Raw genomic sequence first — 7,632 nt, forward strand, 5'->3', positions numbered from 1 at the left:
ATTGGGTTGAGTTGCCTGTGCCTTTCCATATAAATTTGATAATATGATTGTCTATCTATACAAAAATCTTGCTAAGATTTTAATTGAAAAATTGCATTAAATTTATTCATAAATTTGGGGAGAATTAACATCTTTGCTGTTTAGATTCTTTCAATCCATGAACAATGGTATGTCACAGTATTTATTTTGTTGTTTTTAAATTTCTTTAATCCGCATTTATAATTTCAGCATATAGATCCTGTCCATATTTTGTTAGGTTTATATCTAAGTATTTCATTTTCTTTGTAGTGATTCAATATAATATTGTATATTTTATCTGGGTTTTTATATGTTTATTGCTAGTATATAGAAATGTGATATTTTTGTGTGTTGATCTTGTGTCTTATGACCTTGTTAAATGCATTTGTATTCGTAAAATTTTGGGAGGTAGATTTCTTGAGACTTTTATGAATTCATGTCACCTGTAAATAGAGAAAGTGTTGTTTACTTTTCCCAGTGTATGTACTTTTATTTCTTTGTATCACCTTAATATAGTGGTTTGAACTTTAAGTACAATGTTAAATAAGAGTAGTGGAAATAGACATCTTTGCTTTCTTCCCAATCTCTAAGGGGTTTTTTGGTGTATTTTTTTTAAGTTTATTAACTTGAAATAATTTTTTATCATGAATGTTAGATTTTGTCAAATGTTTTTTATGTATGAATTGCATAATGTTCTATAATATCCCAGGAATACTCCCATTGCTCACAAAAACAATTATTTTGCCTATGGTATTGACTCATTTGGCATCATAAAACTTAAATGTAGGGCCAGAGGCTGTATTTCAGTATGAACATGCTCTAGATATCTGACAATGGAGCCACTGGGGGGTGTAGAGAAACCATTTTGAAATGTATAGTACCAGGAACTTTTCTGTGGAATATGGGTCTACCTGTAGATGTATAAACCTATAAGTGGAGAAAATAATTGTAATCAATACCTAGTTAATGCAATATTTTCTCCTGTCAGGATTATACTAGATTATCCCATATATAAGAGTCTAAATGTACCATATATTTGATATTTTTATTGGAATAAACAAAATATACTTATTAAAACTCCTATGCTTATAGGACACAAATGTGTAACAGTAATTTAAAAATATGTATAAAGTTGCATATTTTATTCATCCTCACATATTGGTTCATGTCTTATATCTGATGCATCATGTCCTGGTAAAGTCTGTTAGTTACAGATGAAACAGCACACAGATTGCCAGTAAGTCAGCAAAATGGCCTAAAGGATCAAATGCTTCATTGAAAAATTTCTACTCTTTTTCATCAATTATCAATGTATGTAGTATAAAGGTTGTTTGAATATACAATTATGAAGCTCAAAACAGTTCAAAAACATTTTTATTGAGATATTTATTTATATTAAAGGGGAAAGGAGAAGGGGTAAACGAGAGAAAGAGAGAGAGAAATATTGATCAGTTACTTCCTGCATGGGACCCGAACAGGGATTGAACCCACAACCTTTTGGTGCACAGGATAATGCTCCAACCAACTGAGCTACACTGGCCAGAGTAACTCAGTAATTATTTTGAAATACTTTCATATTATTCTGGGTGATTAGTTTTATCAATTCAAATAATATAAAAATTAGTTACTGTAAAAGAAAACTTGAAAAGCCCTATGATATTACAGTTCATATATGAGACTTTACAGAGGCTTACAAATTTGATAATGATAAAACTTACATGATATTACTAAATATGGGTTATGAAAAGAGGCCTTGGCCAGGTAGCTCAGTTGGTTAGAACATCATCCTAATACTCCAAGATTGTGGGTTTAATCTCCAATCAGGGCACAGACAAAAATCAACAAATGAATGCATAAATGAGTGGAACAACAAATTGATCTCTCTCTCTCTAATCAACAAAAATTAAAAATGAAAATCACTTTAAAAAAGAAACTGTAAAGAACTTTTCTAGATTTATCTTTAATTCAAGATGCTTATATGATGTATGTTGATGTTTTTAAAAAGGATATTACTTTGTTATTTTACCAGAAATGTTAGTTAAATCTAAGTTTTATGTTTTAAAACTATAACCTAAAAATTGGAGTAAGAATTCTAGGCAATATGTATATTCAAATAATTTTAGAAGATAGATGGCTTTTTTTGAAGCACTGAAATCTCAAAGGCTATTAAATAATGGAGAAAATATACTTGTTTAGAAAATTTTAAAAATTATGTGCATTAAAAGTCCCATAAACAAATTATAATTTAAATTTAAAATTGAGAAAAATATTTGGAACACAAATAAAAGACACAGGTTAATGCTCTAACACATAAGTATAGACTTATATCTTCATACCAAAATAAATGAGATGCTCAAGTAACCAAAAAACATATTCCTCTCCAAAGAAGAATAATTCAAATAAAACCAGAAATAAAATAACATTTTATCACATTAGTAATAGTGGAAAGTTTGATTTTATACTGTCATGGTCACAATGTTGGCAAGAGTAAAGGAAGAAAAATATTTTCTTGATGCTCTTGGGGTCTTTAGTTGAGTTTGAAAATTAATCTGACAAAGAGAGATTCACAGGAGAAAAACATACAAATTTGTTTAATATAAATCTTATGTGACATAGTAGGCTTATTAAGAAGATAAAGACCCCAAGAAACAGTTAGACTGAGTATGTATATATATTTGATTTTTTTACAGAGAGGAAGAGAGAGGGATAGAGAGTTAGAATAATTGATCAGCTGCCTTTTACATACTCCCTACTGGAGATGTGCCCACAACCAAGGTATATACCCTTGACCAGGATCGAACCTGGGACCTTTCAGTCCGCAGGCCGACACTCTATCCACTGAGCCAAACCGGTTTCGGCAGGCTGAGTACTTTTATGCTAGGCTTAATGAAGAGTGCAGTTGTGTAGATTTATTAAGGAATGTAAAGTAAGTGTAATAAAGTGGGGGAAACTTAGCAAGGCCTGTTTTCTCAAATTCTTCTAATTATTCCTTTGTCTTCAGAGACAAGGGTGCTCTGGGTGGGGTGTGGGCAATGAGGAAAGTCAGAGTGATCTTCCTGTTTCTGTTGTTTTTCTCAAACTATTTTAACTTAAAATATTCAATATGGCAGGGTGCTATAATTTGGGGTAGTGTGTCTTGAACATCATCACAAGATATTGGAGGAAATCTCTTTAGAGGATAATTAATATCTGTCAATACATAAAATATATACATTCTATGGTTCATAAATTTCATATCTATCTAAAGATCTCTACTATCTCATGTATTCAACAGCTTATATAAAAGAACACTTACTGCAGAATTGTACTAGCAAGATACTAAAAAAAACCTCAATTTAAAATCAAAACAACAATGTGGTACCATCTAACACCTGTCAGAATGGCCAACATCAACAAATCAACAAAGAACAAGTGTTGGCAAGGTTGTGGAGAAAAAGGAACCTTCGTGCACTGCTGGTGGGAATGCAGACTGGTGAACCACTGTGGAAAACAGTATGGAGTTTCCTCAAAAAACTGAAAATGGAACTCCCATTTGACCCAGTAATCCCACTCCTAGGAATATATCCCAAGAAACTAGAAACACCAATCAGAAAGGATATATGCACCCCTATGTTCTAGCAGCACAATCTACAATAGCTAGGATTTGGAAACAGCCTAGGTGCCCATCAGCAGATGATTGGATCAAAAAACTATGGTACAGCCAAAACCGGTTTGGCTCAGTGGATAGAACGTCAGCCTGCATACTGAAGGGTCCCGTGTTTGATTCCGGTCAAGGGCATGTACCAGTGGGGGGCGTGCAAGAGGCAGCTGATCAGTTACTCTCTCTCATCGATGTTTCTGACTCTCTACCTCTCTCCCTCCCTCTCTCTTAAAAAAAAATTCAATAAAATATATTTCAAAACAAAACAAATAAACAAAAAAAACTATGGTACATCTATACCATCTTTTTTATGCTGCCATAAAAAAGAAGGAATTCTCATCATTTGCAGCAACCTGGATGGAATTGGAGAACATCATGCTGAGTGAAATAAGCCAGTCAATGAAAGAGAAACACCACATGACCTCACTCATTTATGGATAATAAAGAACATTATAAACTGATGAACCAAAAGATAGATATAGAGACAGTAAAGTAACTAGCAGACTGTCAAATTACAGTGGGGAGGGTAGGGAGATCTGGGGGAGATAAGAGATCAGCCAAAGGACTTGTATACATGCATATAAGTACAACCAATGGACACAAAACTCTGGGGAGAAGGGGACAATGTTAAAATATGTACACAGATAATAATTTAATAAAAGAAATTTTTGAACTTCAAAAAAAAATAAATAAATAAATAAATAACCCTCAATTTACAATGCAAGGGGGCTGTTTAAACACATTTTTTAAAAAACATTTTTCTGCAAGTGAATAAAAAGTAGTTTTGCATTTTCTGATTTTGAAGACATTCTAAGTTACATAGTTGAGTTACAATTCTTTTTTGGAAAATAAATTTGAGTAAAAAACTCTTAAATGCAGAATAATGACTTTTATAAATATAGGATACACACAGTACTGATATACATATGAATGTGCATGTCTAGAAGATTTTTCAAAGAACAAACAAGTCAACTACAATGATTATTACATCTGAGATATTGAATTATGGAGTATAGAATTAATTAGAGGAAGCCTTTTCCTTCACTGCATTTATCATAAGAATTTTCACCAGTAGCAAGTTTTATTTTCATAATTACTTTTTGAAAAGAAACAGGGGGCTATTGCTTCAATGTACCATATAATAAGCATGGAGGGTTAATGCTTCCACTGACTATAACTTTTTAAAAAGTTAGATATTTTGCAAAATAATATTTTAAACTTATCATAAAATGATGGAACATTTTACAACATGGCAGAGTAGGTTAAGGTAGTACTAACACAACCACATCAAAATTACAGCTAAATTACAAACAACCATCATTCCGAACTGCCTGAAATCTAGCTGACCATACATCCCATAACTAAAGATAAAACAAGAAACCACATGAAGACGGGTAAGAGGGATGGTCCAACACCCACATGTGGTAGTTAAAAATTGAGAAGGATATCTTGGTTGTGGAGGTCTCCCCTTATGAGCAAGTGGTACAAGCCCCACACCAGGTCTTCAAGACCAGGGTTCCAATGCCAGGAATATAATTCCTCATAACTTCTGGCTGTGAAAAGCAGTGGTGAGACAGAGGACAACTAGAGTCTCAGACATTCCTCTTAAAGAATACACACACAGACTAATTCTCTCTGAGCTTCAGCACTGAGGCAGCAGCTCAAATGCACCTGGGACATACAGAGAGGAACTGAGTCATCTGGATTTAGGATAAGGGCTGGAAGGGCAGCTTTCTCCCAAACAGAAATACTGACAGAGGTCATTGATATGTTGCAGAGACCTCCCCTCCCCCAGGCCAAGTGGAAAGGCACCACATCTGAGTCTCCATCAACCTAGTTAAGAACTTTCACCCACCCTTATGATTCCCTGAGACTATGTCCCACCCAACTTGATGTATCTATCATCCAAGCCATTTCTAGTGATTTTCCATAAAAACAGCCCCTGTTGGTTTATGCTGTGAACTTTTCTAAAGTCTTTCAAAATTTCACAAATACCAAATAAGCAGCACCTGGTCTCACATGCCCCATAACTCATGCTAAGTAACCCCAGGCTTGGCACTAGTGCAGCCAGCCTGGTTCACAATTAGACCTCTCCAGGTACCTTCAAGCCCAGCACAAGTAACAGCCATCTGCAGATCACTTTGTAGGTCAAGTGGATGGGCCCAAGCAGGACAAAGGTGGAGGTGGACTTTAGCCTGCACCTCCAGTCAGAGATGAAGAATACAATAATTTTAATGAAGATTATATTATAGGGCCTGGCAGGGTAGCTCAGAAGATTACAGCATCATCCCTATATGCTAAGGCTCTGGGTTTGATCCCAGGTCAGGGCATATATAAAAAGTAACCAATGAATGCACAAATAAAAGTGGAACAACAAATAAATGTTTATCTGTCTCTGTCTTGCTCTCTTTCTCTCCCCTCCTCTTCCTCTCTAAAATCAATCAATCAATAATTTTTTAAATTAAATTTAAAAATACATTACGGGAAATCAACAGTAGAGTGGATAAAGCAGAGGATAAAATCAGTGATTTGGAAGATATGAAAGCAGAAAACACCCAATCAGGACAGCAAAAAGAAAAAATAATCTCAAAAAATGAGGATAGTTTAAGGTAACTTTAAGTGTAACATTCACATCATTAAGGTGCCAGAATAGAAGAGAGAGAGAGCAAGGAATTAAAAATCTATTTGAAAAAATAATGACTGAAAACTTCCTTAACCTGGAGAAGAAAAAAGACATACAAGTCCAGGAAGCTCAAACAAGATAAACTCAAAGAGGCCCACATCAAGACACATCATAATTAAAATGCCAAATATTAAAGACAAATAGAGAATCTTAAAAGAAGTAAGAGGAAAGAAGTTAGTTGCCTACAAGGGAGTGCTCATATGACTGTCAGCTGATTTCTCAACAGAAACTATGCAGGCCAGAAGGGAGTGGCAAGAAATATTCAAAGTGATGAATAGCAAGAACATACAACCAAGATTACTCTATCTAGAAAAGCTATCATTTAGAATAGAAGAAAAGATAAAGAACTGTACAGATAAGCAAAAACTAAAGGAGTTTATCACCACCAAATCATAATTATTATTATTTTTTTAATCCTCACCCAAGGAATGAGTATAATTTTTCCATTGATTTTTAGAGAGAGTTGAAGAGAGAAGGGAAAGGGAGGGAAAGAGAGAAAACATCAACATGAGAGCAACACATCAATTGTTTGCCTCCTGAATGCACCTTGACCAGGGCTAGGGATCAAACCTGTAACCAAGATAGGTGCCTTTGACTGGGAATCAAACCTGCAATTCTTCGGTCTGCAGACCAATACTCTAACCACTGAGAAAAACTGGCAGGGCACCACCAAACCATTATTAAAATAAATCTTAAAGGGTCTTCTTTAAGAAGAAAAATAAGATTTAAAAAATGTGAATAATAAAATGGCAAACATATCTATCAACAATTACTTTAAATGCAAATTAATTAAATGATCAAATCCAAAGATATATGGTGACTCAATGGATAAGAAAATAAGACCATTAAATATACTGTCTACAAGGGACTCACTTCAGCTTGATAGACACACACAGACTGAAAATAAAGAAATGGAAAAGATCTTTCATAAAAATGGAAAACATAAAAATACCTGGATTAACAATACTTATACCAGACAAAATAAACTTTAAAACAAAGGCTATAACAAGAGACATAGAAGGACCCAGCAGTTCCACTTCTGGATATTAATCTGAAGAAACACAAAACACTAAATCGAAAAGACATGCATTGAAGTATTATTTACAATAGCTAAGATATATAAGCAGCCTAAGTGTTCATCAATAGATGAGTGGATGAAGAAGTAGTCCTTACACAATGGAATACAAATTCTCCCACCATACAAAAGAATAAAATCTTGCCATCTGCAACAAGATGAATGGATCTAGTCCTAGAGGCTATTTTGCTCAGTATAATATGTCAGACAGAGAAA

Source organism: Pipistrellus kuhlii, unplaced genomic scaffold (assembly GCF_014108245.1).
Source record: "Pipistrellus kuhlii isolate mPipKuh1 unplaced genomic scaffold, mPipKuh1.p scaffold_m20_p_29, whole genome shotgun sequence".
NCBI classification, from domain to species: domain Eukaryota; kingdom Metazoa; phylum Chordata; class Mammalia; order Chiroptera; family Vespertilionidae; genus Pipistrellus; species Pipistrellus kuhlii.